The following is a 20,590-nucleotide window of genomic DNA, read 5'->3' as shown; positions in this document are numbered from 1 at the left end:
CTTCTTTAAAGAATGAGGTTTTACACATAAAACACATTGTACTGAGACATTTCAGGAGCAGCAACACCCAACTCCATAGGTTTTGAACTCGGAGCAGAACACGCATGCCTAAACGGTGTCTTTTAATCCTTAGAAATGGTATTTTTACCTCATTCTGAAGGTAATTCCTTTGTACACATGGAGATAAAGTCCCCTTAGGCTTATCTGGGTGCCCCAAGAAAGCAACAACTCAGTCGATCTGAAAAAGCTCTTGCCTGCGCTTCCTTCTAGATCCAGCTGCAAATACACAATCTTTTGCCTTTTTAAGGTTACAAACACTGCACAATTACAACCACACAGCATAATAAAGGTGTTTTCTTAACACATTCACCCACTGATTTACAGATGACAGCACTCCTTTGGCTCGCTTTCTATAGAAAGACTTGCCTACAACCATATGCACACGTGTATGGTTTCTTCTCACGTAGGAATTCAGGGACACACTATAAAGCAGAAAAAAAAGCTTTCAAACGAATTAGTGTTTTCATCATCCTACACCACACAGAGTTTGCAGCTTTGGCACAAGATGAAGTGCATCTCGCCAGGAAGTGTGTGCAGGTAGAAATTCAACATCTCCTTCAATCCCTCCCCTCCTTTTGCTGCAATTCCAGATTTTAACCTCTGTACTTGAGGAAAGTATTCTGACGCTTCCACAGCTGGTATTTTCTAACTGTGACTCTCCATACATGAATACATTCATTTTTCCTGATCCCCGAAGAAGCAGTCTTCTCATCTTTGGATTTTACACTTAATGCATTCTTCTACTCCTATTCAGACCAAAGAGACCACAAGAGGATGCTGTATTTGCTGTCATACATACCCACGTCTCTGTACTCACTGCCCATGGGTGCCCAGAGGAGAGCAGCCCAAGGCTTGCTCCAGGACACACTCAAGTAGGAAGCTATCTCTCAGCCAAGTGAGAAATCACTTCTTCTTAGCACGACCTTTCTTTCCAGCATGTAGCGCTCAAGAAAACAAGACCAACGAGGCAACTGAAGACCAGGTTGGAAGAAAATCGAAGTATGCAGGTGTACGATGCCGCACACAGGCACCAATTTACTCGTTCGTACACTATCTTCTGAATTCAACATGGTAACGGAGGCCAACGAGACTGATGGAAGAGGGCAAAGAAAGCTCTGCAAAGGCAGGAGAGACAGCCAGCAGAGCCCAACCCAGGAATTGTTGATAGTTACAGGCGACCGCCTCTGTAATTTAGTTGTTCTGGAACAAAACTGGTTTTGATGAGTGCCTAATTTATTTAGAATTCGAGATGAGAATAACTTGTCAAAGGCTTATTATTCTGCACCTCCTGCGAAGTGAAGCACAGCTCTAACAGCTGCTGCACGCTCCCCAGCAGGCAAGGTAGGGAGGCATATTTCAAAACTAAATTATGTTGGCATTAACCCCCCACCCCCAACAGGCAGGTCTGCTCCTCTACACGTAGGAATACTGAGTTCCACTGCCCATCTATCTGTGACAGCATCTCTAAAGCTACTCGTTCCTACGGTCATATATCCTGGGATTTCAGACGCTCCCCATAAACAGCACGCTCAAGGCCTTGAGCAAAGCGGCGGCAGTATATAAATATAGCTTGCAATAAGCCTACAACACCCGTATACATAAACATGCAACACATTAGCATCAATATTGCAAAAGCACAGGAAATGCCTAGGCATTAGTTTAGTGAAAACAGCTTTTAGCATCTATTCTCTTAATACTTAAAGCCCCCAAATATTTGTTTGGCAGTTCTACATAATGCAACGTTGTACATTGCTTGACAACTACACAGTCCAAGAGCGGCGTTTATACTGCCAATACATTTTCCTCCTTTCTCTTCCCCTGTTTGTTGCGCTCAGTCATTACATCATGCTGGAGGTGATGAATTTAATCGCGCCCTCGCCAAGGACACGCTGCCCTGCCCATCAGTGTTGTACGTGGCAAACCCAAGCCCTGGGGTGCTATCATTACTCTCGCTATCGCTGTTGCGTACGCTTCCCTTCCAAACGCTCATCAGAAACAAAACGTGTGACCTGAAGCAACAGCCACCCATCTGCATGAGAGGATTCAGAAATGTGACCTAAATCCAGGAGTTTTAGATTTTGATTTTGTGCAGTTGAATCCCAGAGAGTGGAGGATGCGAACATGAGAGAGGATGAGAAATCAGTAGAACACAAAAAGTTTTTTCAGATCAAGCTACCCTGAATTAGACAGACCGGTCCAACCTACAAGCGCTGCACAGCTCAGTCCTCAAGCACAGCAAGGACTACCACTCTCAGCTGTTGCACTGGGAAGGAACGGATGTTGGTGGGAAACTCCCGAGATGTTCAAAGACATCTTTTCTTGTGCCGCCCAGCTCCTCAGACCTCTTTAATTTACAACACTCTCCCTGCCTTACTGTGAAGGGCAAACTCCAATTGCTTTAAGCTCCCCTTCATGTTTAGTTGGTTCTCTTACACTTCTTTCTTTCACATTCATAATGTGTTCCCTCATCCCTCTTACCTTCTCTTTTCTTCTTCCTTCTCCTTTCTACCAAGTCAGTGCCTTCTCTTCCAGCTCAACTGTATCCGACACTCCTCAGTTGCTCACTTCTCTCTTTCAAATCTTGGCACTTGAATCAGCAATTTGTGCAGGAACGCTTTCATCTTTCCCAGACCATCTGTCCCATATCCTTCAGGGCTTTGTATTTCTGAGATCACTGTCCCCGGCATGGTCTCTCTCATCAAAACCCTACTTTCAGCACTCCACTCTTGAGTTTCAACTGCCTCTTCTACAGCACTGGGTACATCTTCCCATCTCCGTTCTCCCTCCCTTGTGAATCCACCTTTGAAAATCCTGCTTATAGAACAGTCTCCTTTTCTTTTTAGCCCTTTTGCCTCCGGCATGCTGGCACCGACACCGACGTGCACATCTTTCTTGGGTTCAGCAAAGGGACAGATGATGGTTAAGCTTCCTCTCTGGTCCTAGTTTCCAATCAACCAACTGTATCTGCTCCCACATGCCATCTCCTCTTCCTAGCTCTGCACTTCTAGGCCTCTGAACTCATTAGTGCGCGAGGGTGACATATCTGTTCCTCTCGCCCCTGTCTGGGCTGTCAACCACAGCTCATTCTCATGTGGCCCTCAGAAACGGATAAAAAGCAGAGGATAGAAGAACGTAAGGAGGCAGAAGCCTCATGGTTCGAGACTGAAACACCGTGTTATTTTGTGGGAACAAACCGCTGCTGGGCCAGGAGCTTCCAACGGGATAAGTTGATCCACCTTAGCAGCCTGGGAGATGCACGCGTGCCCCTCAGACCCTTTCTTTTGTGCTTTTTCCTGACACAAAAGAGCCAATATCACATACCAGCTGCTGTGTTGAACTGGAGAACACTCTTCCCAAGACCGACAGGTGACCGCTAAGTTGGGCCAAGAGGGATCACCGCTAGGTGATCACTGATACTGCCAGTGGCACTCTAGGCCAGGCGCTCGAGTTCGGATCCTGTTATTAAATCAGTGCCCCCGTAGAGATACCACAAAATATCCCATTAGCTGGTCCAGCTCCTGCTCCCCTCCCTCGCCCAGTGCCATTAGTTTCAGTCTCTAAACAGCTGAACGATACAGGTTTAAAATTGACCCAACCACCTTGATGTTAATATTTTAAATTATTAAGTCTTAGTTCTTCTAATGCCAATAAATCATTTGTATGTGCACATTTAATTAACAATCCAATCAGTAAAAACAACTTAGCATTCGCACAGCACATTCTATCAGAGGAACCAAAGACGCATTACAACATTAATTAAGTGTAACAAATGCCCCGGTGAGGTAGTTAAACATTACACTACTTCGACACATGGGGAAACCGAGGCAAGACACTCTGATTTTCCCAAGGTTAATACAGACATTTAGAGTGAAGCTGAAGAGAAAAAGCAGGGAGAAACACGGCTAAGGTTTAACTCTCCTAATAAGCATTCCTTTTCTCAAGTGTAGTATTTACTTATTTGCTGATGAGAAATCAGTTCCAGCTGCATTCCTCTCCCGAACGACCAGGGGCACAAACCGCTGCTATCAAGCATGCTAAAAATCAATGCTAAGCTGCAACAGCCTGCCAGGGGTGGCTGAACACACCGTGTCCAACGTGGGTCCCAGCCAAGGGGTTTGGAGAACACTTAATAGCCCTTCCCACCCCGCAGTTCAGAGCCACACACACATCGAAGCTCACGGGACGCAGGACGCTCACCCAGCAGTCATAGATCCGAGACCTACATCAGCGTCTTGTTTCTCCCAAGTGCTCAGACCGCTCATCCAGCCCCTAGGGATTTTCACACCAGGATCCCACACCAGAAAGCATAGGAGAAGGGTTCCTAACTCTGCCCACAACACGCTGAATACTTATGAATCTTGGAAAATCTGGAGTCCCATTATCTTCATTCTTCTATAAGTGTACATTTTAACCTGTCTTTCAGGTCACACAGAGCCCATTCTGCCATCTCTCCATCCCCTCTCACCACCAGGAGATCTTTGTGGTGGTCTCGGGCAACGGTGGCACCCACACAACCGTGGCAGTTTGAGGATGCTCCTCTCAACCTATGGGTCTAGATCCAGCAATTTTTGTTTGCTTCCCTCACTTGGTACAGGAAAAACACCAGTTCCTGGGGCTGAGGCTGTTGCTGACAGCCAAACTGATTTGTCCAAAGTATCAGGAATGGTTTTTTTTCTCACAGTGCCTGGCAGCCATCTAGAATTCAGCCCCACGACCCACACCGGGTGAGCCCGGCCCTGTTCTTTCCAAAAATCACAAATTCTACTCTGTATGCAAATTACACACTGTGGAAATGCTTTAGGTTTCCTTAATGATGAATCATTTCAGATGATCCCTTTAATCCAAGCGCGTGCCTCTCAGCAAGGCTGGATGGATTTTCAGAAGTTCTCACTGAAACCAAGAGGAGCTCTGTCTCCCTCATCCCCTCAACATCTTTGGCCACTGGATCTCTATGGTTCAGGGACACAAGTATTGAAGTTTGTCTCACGAAGGTAGGATGCAGAGCCTTCCTTCTCCGAGCAGAACCACGCAGGAAGTGTTGCTTACTGCAGAGTCACCAGGTCCTGCACAACCCCCAGTATGAGACAGGGTGTGCAGAAGATTAAATAACACAGAAGTAACTTAATTAAAGCAAGAGAGAGAAAGGCTTGACTAATACTAAGGCATTAAAGCTCCTACAAGCTTAAGACAGGGTAGATAAAGTCCCAAATGAACCTCTGGAGAAGGAGGTCTCACAGCCGTATAACTGGTAGGAACATATGCTGGGCAGCGTTAGTGGGAGAGGCCTGGAAAGGAAAACCATACCAAACTGCTCACATGCCACCGCCCCCTCAAAGGGAAAGAACAAATAATGCATTACAGCCACAGATGGTGCAATCAGTGCAGAGAAAGGGTTAATCATAGACGTTAGGAACGACGCAGGGATCCAAGCTGAGCTGGGCTGGCTGGGTCAGCACGAGCGGAACACTTTGGCAGGAACTCATGAAATAGCTGATGGACTAAGGAAATGTATTTATTTAAAACTGATAATGGATTCATACTCTGCTGCTGTTCATTTTATACGGTTTGGCTGTCAACTCTTTGGGGCAGGAAGCTGTCACTTCGCTGTCTGCTTGGACAATGCACAGCAAATTGGATCTCCTGACGATTGTAGCTTCCTTGCACAGTCCTAATGAAAGTCACCTCCACCTCTAAGACTGGCCTGACACAGAGATACAAAATAGCATCATGTTAAAGCAACCTGAATTCTGACATTTAATTGGTATGCTTTAACTGTAATAATATCCCTTCAAAATCCCCATCCATCTTCAAGTGGGATCCCACCACCAAACGGAACTCAACCCCTGGTGCTGCAGTAACCTTAGCCAACCAACCTCGAAAGTTCTGGACTTAGGTTAAAATCCCGACTGTTTCGTAAGGCAGGTCTTGGAACAGCATTGCAGGGGACTCAAGCGCTCGATAGCTACAAAACATTAACCATTCTGAAAGTTTTGCTCATGCCAGCTGGAAAAGAAGGATTGTTTCTCTGTGTCTGCAAGCCCTCTAATTGTGTTTCTGGAGGGGCCAGAAGTCTGGCAGCCACGGAAATCAAAGCCTTCATTTCTCTTTAAACCAGGAATAGTATATCTAATAGCAACAGAAACAGAACCATGAGTCTAAGTGTCAGCGCTGAGGATGCTGTCTGGGAAGGGGGGGAAATGACAGCGTCTGCGAGATGTTGTATCTCCAGCTGAGGCTGCAGGCAGGGAGGGTGGGGGATTACGCATCCGTGCGGCAAGCAGAGCTCCGGCAAGGGGAGGAGAAGTAAGGCAAAGCAGGAAACCAAACCTGGAGGCTGCTTAGGGACAGGAACAGAAGAGGGAAGGGTACCTCCCTGCAAGGTAGCCCAGCTCGCAGCTGCACAGCTCACTACAGGACATTTAAGAACACGGAATCCTACATTATGTGTGTATGTGACATATATATATATGTATATAATTTATAACATTCTTATATGTTCTATGTCACGCATACATATACACAGGGAGCTGCAGAAGTAAAATCACCAGGACTCAATGAGAGAAAAGGGACAAATTGTTTCTTGCAGAGAAAAATCAAGGCACAAATATCAACATTAGTATGCATACAAGATTCACAAAATTATACCTACGCTAACATTATTTATAACATAGAACTGTTTGGGAAAGAGGCCTTTGATTTAAGGAATGAGTTTAATTAAGGTAAAACAAAAGTTTCCATTAATCTTGAAAGAATTCTCCACCTGCTGCTCTCCTCCAGCATCCAATTCAGCTAATGTTATGACAGGATCAAGCGCAGCGCTACATACCTGAAGCCTCCTGCAATACAGATGAGGTCGGGCAAGCTGTACCAAACCACGTGGCCTTCTCTAGTCTGTAGAAATAAGAAGCTTCCTCTCCTCCAAATACTGTTTCAAAAATGCCCTGAGTGTGGTGGGCAAGTATTTTCACCAGCCAGGGTTTGTAGAAAAATCATGAAGGAGAAGAGATGTTGATAAACTTGAGATCGGCAACGAAAAATGGCTTAGCGCCTACACCTGCAGGCAGCAGGCTTTGACATCCAAAATTGCCTTCAATGTCACAAACTCAATTCTACTCTTGAGTAGTAACTAGGTAAAAAACATCCAGTTTTACTGAAGTCTTCTCCCTGCACATATTCAAGTCTGAGGGTTATGCTTAAAAAAGCTCACTGTCTTCTGTCCCTTTGGTAGAGGGTAAGGACAGGTAAGGATGGGGCAACCAGAGCTGGGCATCCTCCCCCAGCCAGCAGAACCATCTCTGCACCTACAGCCCAGAACGCGTTTCGAGCTGGTCTGGCTCACGGTCAGCACGGCTCTGTAAATCTGCTATGATGGGAGGCAAACGGGAGCCGAGCTGCACACTGAGCTCGGCCGTGTCTGCGAGGCTGTCGGGAAGAGAGCAATCTTTCATTTCTAAACTGAAAGAGATGCTGGAATCCCTGAAAGAAGATATGTCGAAGCCCACGAAGCAGTTTTGCAGGTCAGTTTTCAAAGTCAGGCCACACTGCAAAATACTGGCTTTGATTACCTAATTGTATGGCTGGTATTGAAAAAGACAGTACAGTAAATTGAATTTTAATAAGGTCTGACTGTACATAAAAGGTGAAGAACTTCATTAAACAAAAGCATGCAGAGTACAGACGAAACATATGAGGTCGCTCCTCTAATATCCTGCTACTGATGCTTTCTCCGTTGTATTTATCTGGGAGGAGAAGGGAGTGGGAAGAGAAGACAGCTCTGCCTTAGGTATTAAGAATGATGAGAGTACAGCTTTATAGCTTTAGTACAATAAAAGCGAAGCACGACATCTTCCCTACTTAGTTCTGCAGAATGAACTATTCAAAAGATAATAATGAACTTTGCATCATCTGGAGGACTCAATTGTGCTCTGCTGTGTGCTTCCCCGATCCCATCCATCTAAACCACTCCTGAATCCAGACGGATGAGCCAAACCAGCAACAAAAAAATGCACCTTGGAAATCAGAAATCACCGGGTCATTCAGCCGCTGAAAAGCATCAGAGACTTAAAAATAAAGGATGTTAAAAAAACAACCACCAGGGATTCAGACTAACGTTAGAAACAAAATGTAAGACGTCTTCAGACAAGGTCATTGATTGTGAGAGGGGGGGAAAACCCCAAACTCGACACACAATGCTTGCAGGTAGCGAGAAATGCCTTCTTCCATTCCCCTCGCACTTCCCCTCTCCTCGACTCGCTCATTCACCTCCCTGTAACCTCCCCTCCCTCAGGAACACCAGGAGGTAGACCCTGAATTCTAATTGCGTTTGCTGTTCTACTAAATCTCCTGGATTTAAATGGACAAAATTAGCAGGACTCGCCTATCAGGCATTCTCTGCAATACTGAATGAAAACTCACCTGAAGCTCCAAGTTGGGCTTTTTTGTTTATGGCCTTTAAATAATTCAGAGAGACACGTTGTCAGGCTGAATCTGCAAAGCTCCCTTGACTTTGGACTCGCGCTATTAGACTGCCTGCGTATTGTTTATAAAGACAAAAGGGGAAACATTACAGGATCCTATGTCTGCAAGGGAGGGGAGTCAAGGGCTGGAAGAACAGGAGCTGTCAGGACAGAAGTCATAAAAAAACAGATAAGAAAGCAAAAAAAGTCGGCAGTAGGTGAAATACAGACGTACCGGGTAGCAAGAGCAAGTCGTCTGCTTGGTTGTGCTTTAAATAAACAACGCCAGCAGTTTCTTGTGTGATATGATGTCATTCTTTAAAAAGGAAAACCCCAAATGCAAAAGGTAACTTTAATTAGCAATTAAAAGCACAACTTCCCAGCAACACAGCTGCAGCCACCTCTCCCAGATCCGTCTCACTTCTGCGAGGCAGTGACAGCCGTCAGGCAGCGGGCCAGCACTTAATAATCAGCCCAAACCTCAGAGAGAGCAACTGCATCCTTTCTCCCTTTCTTCTCCTTTTTTTTTTCCCCAGGCTTTTTGGGCAGACAAAGATTCACTTGGTCCTGTCTGGGGACACCAGCAACCCACAGGCGATGGCCCCTGGCACCCCAGGGCGCTCACGCACTGCAAGGTGCCTTGTAGATTTATTTGGTTCGTTTCAAATGACTCTGGGGCGCGCACGGCTTTGATGGGGTTCTGCACAGTCATTTTCCATCAAAGCTGCAAACCTGGCTTTGCAGCAAATGACTGTTTCTTGAAGAGCAAGACAAATCGAGAAGGAAGGGGAGGCTCAGGACGCGCAGCCCTGCGCCACATCCACAACCAGAACACACCTCCACTGCCAGGTTGCTAAGCCTAACGAGGACGCCAAAAAAAGGGCATTTTAATACAAAACCCCATAACTATGATTGCAGTCTTGCTTTAATTACTGAGGTGGATTAACTCTTGGCAATTACACTTAGCTCTGGATGCTGCAGACAAAGCCCTGCCCAAGGGCTGTCCACACGTGGTGGGACATCGCGGTTGGGCAGCAGTCACTGCCAAGGACGCTGCAGGAGCTGCCTTGGCACATGACGGGATAACACCCGTGTGTGGAGGGGAACGATCCGGTTTAGTCGTCTCTCCTAAAGCAGACAGAGACCTCCACTTTGCTCTAGGAAGACTGCCACGGTGGACAAAACATATTTCTCTTGCCCACGACAGGTCCCAATTGGCCCCAGCAGCTTCCAGTCCTGTAAAACTTCATGATTAAAACAGCCTTTTATTACACTTTTATCCTGGGCTTCTGACCGTATCAAATCCTAAATGAAACGTGATGTAACGCATGCAAATAAGCTGCCAAAAAGAGGATTCAAATAATAGGAAAAGATCATTAACTGAGAAAGTTTAAACTCAGAAGGTCAAAATCATTCTAGCCAGAAGAAAGGGAAGCTGCACGCAGCCTGCGCACACGCCCAGTGGCCTTAAACACGGCACTGACGGCTCCTTTCTCACTCGCTCCGTGACTGCCAACTAACAGCAGGGCCTGGAGCTGCAGTGCTGTTAATAAGTCCCCAAATCTCCTGGTCTTGAATACGTTCCTAAACTCCAGGGAGCAGCCTGCCAACGGCGTGCTGCCTGCTAGCATCCCTACAGCAAGGCCACCCAACAGCAAGATGCTTTTTGTGCCTTTATTTTCATTTTAAGTGTGGTCTGTGTGTCTGAAATAGGCATCGTCAGCTCCCAAACGTTACCCATCACAGCCCACTCTCAGCTGGGAGTCCTGCCGGGAACTGAGGGGTGGTCAAGTTCACATGTCACAGCTCGGAAACCCATGGATTAGATGCTTTCCTCTGCGCTCTCTCCTTCATCCTCCAAAAGGGTAAAAACCAGGTGACATTCTTGCTCCATTCTGGGCTGTAACTGAACAACGAGACAGCTCTACACACTTCCCAGTGGGAAACAGGTTCAAGAAAAGACACTAATTCATAAAAGCGTGTTTTTCTTGTTAGCATCACTGCACCGGCAGCGAAGACTCGGGGCTGGTGGCGGCGAAGGGGAGCGGAGGATAGTGCCGTGGCTCTGCTGGAATCGCTACCCGTTGGGTTCAGGTAGCTGGAGCCGGAGCTTTTCCTTCTCTGGGTTCCCAAACAGGAAACAAAGCTGCATTAAGGTACTTAATTGCCCATCCTGGCGCTCCACGAAGCCAGCAGCAGCTCAGTTAACCGCACACCTTTAAGCTGGCAGAGGCTTTTGCAGGTGGAGTGAGTCCTTCTTAGCTGCCAAAATCATTTCTAGCTAACCTATTACACTGATTTAACCCCTTCCATACAAAACCTCCTACCAACTTCATTCCAAAAAACCAGAAAGCATTTTGCTTTCTAACAACCCCGCAAATGAGCAAAAAGCATCCCTCTTCATATGCCGCGCTCACAAGCACCTCACACACGCTCATGGTTCCTCAGCGCTGCAAAACCAGGAAAAGGCTTTCAACGGACCAAGGTCTGGGTAATGTTCTACATCGCTGTTTCAGGACAATTCAATCATCTTTGTTCTGGATTAAGTCTTGCTCCCGATTAATCTTAACAGAGCAACGAATAGGAAATCCGCGACTCAGGAAGTAGGCAGATTTTATCTTTAAATCCAATTCACAAGTAAAATCACCTCTTACAATGGATAATTCTGCCACTGTTCGAGTTATTTTCACACAGTGGGCATAAAAAAAAATATCTCTTGATATCTCAAATTGAAATGACTGTTTTTAATGCTCCTTGTCATTTTGAATGGATGCAAAGACGAACAATACTGTATCAAAAAGAGGAGCTCAACAATCAAGAAATCCATTAAGCTACCAATGACACTAATAGCAAAAAGGGAAGTTTAAAAAGACTCAAGTATATAAAGAAAAAATAATGTCATTTTTCTACTGGGATTATAGGAGTGAACAAAAGCCCTTAAGTTGCGACATAGTACCTCTGATTTTATAATATACTTCAGCTACACAAACATGATGATACAAACCTGAGCTCTGCTGACAAAGGGTGAAGGAAGACAAACAAACAATTCGGGCACTTGATTTCTTTAGCTGATCTGCTTTGTCCACCCCCAATTTGAGATATTCTATCCGAAGAGACGCTGCCGTTGGCTCCCCCCTTCAGCAGACTCCGCCAGAGCATGGGGCAGGTACCTCTACTTTTCCCTCAGTCTGGTGATGCCTCAAACGTTTCAGAGCAGAGATGGTGAGAAATACAGAACAAAATACAGTGGATCTAAGAAAAGAAAAATAACTGTCCTCTGTCAGGGCTACACATGAGTTATTTCTTGTCAGAGCACTCATGTACAGCTACAATCATCAGCAGAAAAGCTGCCATGAAGAGTTTGTGAACGTCTACCGCCCCAGCTATAGCTTACAAGGAAGAAATAAATGATAGGACAAAGAAATGGCCTCTAAAGAAACAAGTCGTCCCCCCCCAGCGCTTACACAGTACACTCATGTCTGGATAAGGAGAGACAGAGACAATAGGGCTTGGCCAGAGTCTAATTCATTCCTTCATCAACTCTGCTTTGTAGCGACCTGGCTCAGGTTCCACATTCGTATGTTATCCCAAATTACCCCAGCAGCCCCAGCCCAGCTGAGAATACGCCCGTCTGCACCCGAAACCCACCTCAACGCCGCTGACCGCGGAAAACAATGGGAACTTCAAAAAGTGTACAAAAATGAGTTGGCACAGGTCACCTCCCCGGCTCCAGAACGGGTAATGCCCCGCGACAAGAGCACAGCAGAAGGCACCGCGTTAGTGCCCACGGTGGGCTTATGAGGGCAACACTGCCCTGATCCCTGCGCTCATCCGGACACAGCTCTGCTCTCGGGGTGAAAAACAAGGAGCCTGGTGCTGGGAAGAAGAGGGACGGCTGCAGAGGACGGCCCAGAGACGCGGAGAGGGTCCGAGTTCACATTCAGAGACACGCTGGGAAAGCGGCAGTCACACTGCAGGTCCCTTCGCCCTGTAACCCTGCATCTATCCAAACATTTATCCAAAAGAAATCTCTAAAGCAGTACTTTTCTTCTACAAACATCTGAGCACCAGCAGAGTGATTTTTGACAGTGCAGATATTTGCTTACTTTTGGCAAGGTAAATATACGTATTCTTAAGCTTTGAAACAAAGAAAGCTCACAAGTCCCCGGCGCAGGTTGCTGCTTGCTCTCACACTAGAAGAAAAGTAACACAAGCTGCTAACTTCTGTTTTACTTCGGATTTTCATGCATTTCCCATCAATTTAAATTCCTTCTTTTGCATTGTCGAGCCAGGTGTGAATCTACTGAAAACAGAAAGCCAACAGCGGGATGAATCCTTTTGTATCTCACTTTCAGCTCATTTTCTCCCCCTTTCTTTTTTATACCTCTGCTGGCCCAAATTTATCTTTTCAAATGCTGGAGCTAACGTGCAAGTTGTGAAGCGAGGCACACACAGAGGCACTGTTAACCTCCTGTTTTAATCAAGGATATTTCACTTTAAACAAGTCAAGATGTTCCCCAAGCACATACTCCCCATGCTAGACTGGGTTGCCGTTATTTGGTGGTTGGAAGAAACTTGGCCAGAGCAGTCTGCTTTGTGGAAAGCCTTTCTTGGAAGAAAGAGAATGAGGTCTCAAACGATCAACCTAGAAACCAGGAAGAAAAAAAATCATGTATGGCTTATTTACAGTGGGAGACTTGGCTAGCGATGTCGAGCCTCTGCCAGCGCAGTTAGTGAGCGAGGATGCTGCTTCTCCTCCTCCCGCTGCAGTTAATTTCTGTGCTGTCTGCAGATTACAGGTAAGAGGAACCTTTTTTTTTTTATTATTTAATGGATCTGAACCAACCTTTCTTCCTAGTATATGTAATATTGCTTATCTTCCCTCCGGTATCTCTCATTATTATAAGTAAATGGGAAACAATGCTCTGTCTCATCCGCCGGCTCCCCAGGCTGCCCGGGTTGTACCTCTCTGCTTAACTTAATATTCACTTCAGACATATTAAAATAAAACTAGAAAATCCGGTCCTGCACCAAACAGCTTACTGCTCTCCAGCTTTAGCAACCAGATAAGAGTTTCAGAAACGATTACAATATACAATAAGATATAAGAGACATAATTGTTTGAAGCAGCGCTTCCCCCACAGAATTCAAAACACCTCATGCAAGGGCGAACGCAACTCCATTCAGCTGCAATCCCTAAATTTCACAGTGTAATTTCTGTCTAAAAGGTACTCATTAAACTACTAAACATAACTTTCCTGCCATACTAGCTTTCTCTTCCTCAGAAAAGGCAGATTATTATATTCTGTGTGTATCCTATATAAAATAATTATATATCCTAATTATATATCAAAGTAGTTTCTATTCAGACACGAGATTGCTTTCAAAGGAGCGACCGTTTTCACTCCGTGCACACACTTAGCTCAATTAACATGAGCTAGAATTGGATCAGAACATCACCAAAAGGAAACTAAGTCTTATTTAAACAGGTTAAAAGGATACAAATCAATGCTGCTGTTGGAAAACCAGTCTGAGCAGTTATTTTTACAAGGAGTGCGATAAAAGCCTTAATTCTTGCTTTACTGACATATCGTGTAATTAGCGTTAAGCAGGTCACAAGTTACCGGGTTTCAAAACAGAACTGAGGTTTTGTTACTGACATTGGAAGGGCAGAAAGCATATGAAAACCTTCAGAACCATTGCCCAAAGCCAAGCAGCAACTGCATTAATGCAGAGACCTACACAAAGTAAAGCTTTTGCAGTGAAAACCACCTGTGCATAAATGCTTCTACTTCCATTTCACCCAGAGGTTAAATTATCAGATCAAAATCTTGTGCTGGAAAGAGAAAAAAATGAGTTCAGATTTTTTCCACTTCATTTAGACTCTGTAAAACATTAAATCCTGCCATTAAAATTGCTTAATTAGGAGCTAGAGTGAAAGGTTGATGCAGCTCACGAGCCGCGACTACTGAACGGTGGTGGCTGGGCAGGACTTGCCATCGGTAGATGCGCTGATGAATGGAAAAACAAAAGAGAGAAAGACAACATTGCGAGGTTGCTTTGACTGTAATTGACGCAGTGCCACTCGTTGGAGGGAATGAGGTTATAAACCCACCTTCACCCAGTAGCAACTGCAGACCACCAGCAGCGAGGGTTTTGAGCAGCCTCGGCGTGCGAATTCGGAAGCTGACCTTAAAGGTGGCTTTTCAAAGCCTGCTTCACACTTGCAGTTTTCTTTTGCTGGTCTGAAACCACAGTCTCCTTTAGCACTGCCCAAGGCTCGAGAAACACAGCTTTACCCCTGCAGCACCTGTCTTAAACGACCCCTTCATCTGCTTCATAAAACACCGCCCGACTCGCCGAGAGGAGCTCTGAGCAGGCAGACCTCACCGCACTGGCACCTTCTGCCAACCAGAGACTTCAGCTGATAGATGGCACTTCAAAAACAAAAAAAAGCCAGGATGAACCCAGCAGTGGAAAAGAAAGCAAAGGCTGCTCACGTAGGAGATGCTCTGACTCAGAGGAGACCAGCTGTGGTTGGAGCTTGGGATTGGGCAATAGATGTGGCTCAGCACCTGCACAACTCGCCCGGCTCCTGCGATGACGCACTGCTTTCGGGAGGCTCCGCTCAGGACATTGTGTACTACATACATTAGAAAAGTCCAGAAATCCTAGGGATGAGCCCTCCTGCCCAAAGGCTAGTTGTGGGGGAAGAAGGCACGCCTGCCACCTCTAATCCCTAGGGCAAGAGAGGGTGAAATGCCCACGAGACAGACGCAAGGCCAAGAACGAGTGAAGAGAGGAGCTTACAACACCCAATAAGCAGTTTTCCAGGGATCACATGAAAAAAAACCCCCGAATGTTACAACAGCCTAATCAATTATTTAATCAGCGTCTCTAGAACCCAGCAGGATACAAATCAGAGTTCAGGGCAAGGGGCTCAACAGCAGCACTGCAGAGGTTTGGTGCGAATAGGGAAAAATACATTTGTACAATTCTCTACTTCTAAAAGCAAATGTCTCTGCATACAAATCTGCTCTTTTTCTCTCTCCACCCCAATATACAGTATAAGGATAACCCTGAGTATCACACTACTGCAAATAAGTTTCTACGGAGTTGTACTGTATGGGAAAGGCTTACATGAAAAAGGCCACGGGATACATCCTGCTGCACTTCAGCTCCACCACAGTTCAGTGGGGAGCTGAGGATGGAGTCAGGAATGAAGTCCAGGTGAGTTCCTGACTCGAGTTCAGCTGTTAAAAACTCATACTTGAATAAGGAATTGAGAGTTACCGAAGTAGCAGAGTCCCACCAGGCGAGAAACATCCACTTACAAGTTTGATGACAATGGCACAGAGACTTCTTTGTGTCCCCAGCCCATAGCATGTATCAGAGCAATACAATTTGTGATTGCATTGGGATGCTCTCAGTTTTTAAAGCCTAGGAAACAACGAGAGCCTGCTTGGACCTCTGCTTGCACCAGCAACAAATGGCAATCCATTATCTGTACAGCAGCACCGTTGGGATCAGCTACGGGGACTCTAAAGTCAACAGCACTCAGAGTTATGTCGACAACTATGTCATTCACTTGCTCGAGGAAAGAGGTGACTAATGGGGAGCACCTCAGTCCTACCTGCAGCGCGCCGCCTCCTTCCCTTGGCATCACAAGAGACACGCTGGTAAGCAAATATCAGCTGTAAAAGTCTGAAAGAGTAAATGCTGCCTTCATTCATGAAACATGTGCGACTTTGATCTGCCTCCACTTCAAAAAAACATCAACCCCTTGGCAATCTTCTACGATTATGCAGGAAAAAATAAATGATATGCCTCACCTTGCAGAAGGAGAGAGGAATCGAGTTTGCAAATGTAAACTTAAAACCAACAAAGAAAAACCTGAGCTACCTACATTTCTGGGAGAAGCTATTCTTAAAATAGAAGCTAGAATGATATCAGAGTGCTGCAGTACCACAGGGGACCTGAACTTCCAGAGCTGAACAAAAGCGACAGCCTCTTCCCCTCTGTTCACAGCCAGCTGCTCTGTCTCCACGGAAGGAAGAGTTGACATGGGTGCTGATGGCCACCTTGAGCCTGGAAACAGCACAATAACTGGTGCAATACACTTTTCCCCCCCTAAACACGCTTCAAGGAAAGAGTAGAGTGGAGATAGGTCGGGGTAATCAAGGAACCAACTCCCTTCATCCCCACCCATGCTCGAGTGCGAGTGGTCTGGCAAGTGACCACCCTCAGCGCGAGGAACCCCAGAGGGAGCCCTGCAGCCAGGGGGAGGCAACATCAAAAGAACATTTACCAATATTATTCTTCTTCAACAGAAGACTCAAAATGAAACACTTTCTCCTAAAGCCTATCATTTGCATAATCACATTATCAAGACTGTCTTTCACATGGACCGAAGTGTCAACACACAGAGATTTCAATATAATGCATGAACTGTTAATAACAGAGTAGGATTTTTTTTATCCCCCACAAAGTTCTCTGCCGTTGGACTGCAAGAGTTGTGACGAGGAGCAAAATATTGTTAGTCATCACAGCATTTTTTAATTAATTCTCCTCAGCCACAGAAAAAATAGAGCCCAAAAGGAGCATTTGAAGAGATATGGGTATGAAAGTAAATGAGCACGTTCGGCACAAAGAACCACACACACTGAAATTGTGACTTCTTTTTGTTCATAGACAGAACCATAGAATACTTTGGGTTGGAAGTTTGGGCCCACCCAGTTCCACTCCCTCTGCCATGGGCAGGGACACCTCCCACTGGATCAGGGGCTCCAATGCCCCTCCAACGTGGCCTTGAGCACCTCCAGGGATGGGGCAGCCACCACTGCTCTGGGCGACCTGAGCCAGGGTCTCACCACCCTCATTGTGAAATTCCTCCTAGTCTGTATCTTCCCTCTTCCACTTTAAAGCCATCCCCTCACCCTATCACTCCATGCTCCTGTAAAAAGTCCCTCCCCAGCTTTCCTGGAGCCCCTTTCTGTACTGGAAGCTGCTCTAAGGTCTCCCCGCAGCCTTCTCTTCTCCAGGCTGAACAATCCCAAGTCTCTCAGCCTGCCCTCGTACGGGAGGTGCTCCAGCCCTTGGATCACCTCCGTGGCCTTCCCTGGCCCCCAGTTCCTCCCAGTTCCATCTCTTTCCTATGTTGGGGACTCCAGAACCGGCCACAGGACTCCAGGCGAGGTCTCACAAGAGCAGAGCAGAGGGGCAGAATCCTCTCCCTCGCCCTGCTGGCCAAGCTTCTTTGGAAGCAGCCCGGGACACAGTTGGCCTTCTGGGCTGCGAGTGCACATTGTTGGCCCCAAGTCCTTCTCTGCAGAGCATTTGCAAAGCAGAGATTATTATGAGTGCAAAAATATTTTTCACGCATCATATGAAACAATGCAGACCATGTGTGTCACTATAATAAGTGATACACTAAAATTTTGGGGGAAAAAAACAAATCAACCATGTATGATGTATCTTTTGAAATTCTGGGTTCCACTTGTTTTTAACAAAGATTTGGTATTTTCAAATGAATAAGGGAGGAACAGACATGAAAAAGGGAGAATGGAACAGAAATAAAAGATATTTACTACCTAAGGAAAGTGCGAAGCAGCAAAGTAATAAAAGTCAAAGAAAGCCTCTTGTTTAAAGCATTGCCAATGGCCAGAGAGCAGAGGGCATGTCAAGAGGAGCGAGAAGCTGTCACACAGACAGCTGCGGGCTTCACAGCACGCGTGCTACGGGGCTTTGACAGCTTCCACGGGAAGGAGGAAAATCTTTGAAGCTATTCAAGAGGGGAAGAAACACCAGTAGAATAAACCTGATCAAAGCCACATCTCCTTGCTTTTCTTAAAAGCTGCTCATTCTCGGCCTCCCGTAAACTGCTGTGCATTTCAAACACGAGGGAGCAGATGAAGACCACCGCGTTTCCAGGACGAAGCAGCAGCGAGGCGCTGTACTGGCGAAAAACCTCCAAGAACACCGGTTTGGGAGGTGCTGCACATGAACGCCATGGGAAAGGACAGTCCAAATGCTCCTGTGCCAGCAGCCGGGATCGGGGCAGGCAAGGGGCGGCTTGGGTCCGATTGCTCCAGGCAAGAGTTTCTCTCGTGAGCTTCAGATTGCTCCCTAGGTGTATCTTAACCGACACCTGAACAACTAGTTGAGGATGCCACAAAAATAAAACACTGAGCTGAAGCTGGAAGTCAAAATTCTCACCAATTCTGAGCCTTCAAATCTTCAACAGCGAAGCCAACAATAAAATATAAAGTCTTACACTTGCTTCCCTCCCCAAATCCCACTGGAATTCATATTTCATGTTACAAGAGATGTGGTTAGAGTCGATACAAGCTACTTAAAAATGATAGTGAATAAGCATTTGGTTATTTGGGAATGACAAAGGAGGTTTCATTTTTAATGTTCATAAGTCATCTAAATTAATTAGCGCTTTAAAATGGCAATGAATCACTTCCCAAAATAATTTGTATCGGCTAAATTAATTCCAGTGAAGGGAGCCAATTTGCTGATTGTAAATTATCAGGGTCCCTTGACTAGCCCGTCTGTACGTTCTGTACCATTTATTAGGCTACTGGGAAACAAAGGATGGCTACTTTTCATCAGCGAACGAGATTACCACCCTATTAAGTGATCGGCTTATTGCGGTACAATTATAGGTTTCTATTTAAAGAATTCAAGCCAGACATCATTAAGAAACAAAGCTGAATGTTCAGAGGAAAGGAAAAATAAACTGAAGTCAAGCTCGTTTCTGTAGAGCTACACCAAAAACCTATTTGAAGGGAGTATTTCCATCCTCTTAGACTAACAAAGTGAAGTTCAGAGATGCGAGACTAATAATGAAGACACTTCCATCACATGACAGTGCCTAAAGGCAAGCTGAAGCCCCAGATCCCACAGCCCGCATCTCTCACTCACGGATAGATGATTGTTTGGAGACTCCCCTAAATTAAAATGACTTTTGAAAAGCAACAGCGAGGTGAGAAAACACACACATGGGTCTCTGCTCTGCCAGGAAGAGGAGATGCTTTCAGAGCATTGCCATGCCACCGCTCCCAAAGCCCTCCTCCCAAGTGCCAGGAGAGCTCTGCATCCATACAGGAGGTACCACCACCCATTTACCGCTCTGAAAAGAAAAAACTGAGTTTTACCTAAGGAAATTTGCGTGGCATTGTCTTGCTCCTTATCTCCATCTCCTCACTGGTATCAAAGCCCCAACATTTCTGCTAGAGAAATCTTTTCCCGGTGAACCTGCTTATCGGCAGTAATGAATACTCATGCAAACAGGGACAAAATTAAATGGCTTCTTTACAGCGATTATGATAGATTGAGCCATGCTTAATCTACATAATCAAATTGCTTCTGTCTTCAGCAGTAATACCTTTGTGCTGTCCTGGGAGCGGGTTCAGCCTTCATTTCTCTTTTGACAGCTTCTTTCTGAGAAACACTAACCATGACTGGGAACGGGGCTACCTGAGAGGCAATTATTTAACACAGCTGCATGAGGCACCTCTCCAACCCTGCTACGTGGCAAAACAGATCCAAATGAAATGTGCCCTCTTTAGGGAAGGGGACAGCATCACGCAGAACACAGAAGGGAAAATTAAGTACAAACCAATAGAATGGTCCAGGTTGGAAGGGACCTTAAAGCCCATCCAGTTCCACCCCCTGCCATGGGCAGGGACACCTCCCACTGGATCAGGGGCTCCGAGCCCCATCCAACCTGGCCTGGAACCCCTCCAGGGATGGGGCAGCCACCACTGCTCTGGGCAACCCGGGCCAGGCCCCCCCACCCTCATCGTGAAGAATTTCTTCCCACTGTCTAATCTAGATCTTCCTCCTTCCACTTTAAAGCTCTGCCCCCTCGTCCTATCTGTCGCTCCATGGCCTTGTAAAAAGTCCCTCCCCAGCTCTCCTGGAGCCCCTTTCCATAGTGGAAGCTGCTTTAAGGTCTCCCCAGAGCCTTCTCTTCTCCAGGCTGACCAACCCCACCCACCTCTTTCAGCCTGTCCTCACACGGGAGGTGCTCCAGCCTTCAGATCATCTCCGTGGCCTCCTCTGGA

At 46.1% G+C, this 20,590-nt stretch overlaps 1 protein-coding gene and 1 non-coding gene across 5 annotated transcripts in view; both read right to left on the bottom strand.

The window, feature by feature from the left end:
• COP1 (COP1 E3 ubiquitin ligase) overlaps positions 1–20,590 on the bottom strand; it is a 131,292-nt gene that overhangs the window by 9,903 nt on the left and 100,799 nt on the right. The gene's annotated exons all lie outside the window — the stretch shown is intronic.
• LOC128852974 (small Cajal body-specific RNA 3) lies at positions 9,607–9,731 on the bottom strand. Its single transcript, XR_008451144.1, has one exon. It is a non-coding gene; the product is annotated as a small Cajal body-specific RNA 3 (non-coding RNA).

Source organism: Cuculus canorus, chromosome 8 (genome assembly GCF_017976375.1).
Source record: "Cuculus canorus isolate bCucCan1 chromosome 8, bCucCan1.pri, whole genome shotgun sequence".
NCBI classification, from domain to species: Eukaryota; Metazoa; Chordata; class Aves; order Cuculiformes; family Cuculidae; genus Cuculus; species Cuculus canorus.
Note: the sequence above shows the minus strand (reverse complement) of the source record. Positions and strands in the feature narration are given on the sequence as shown.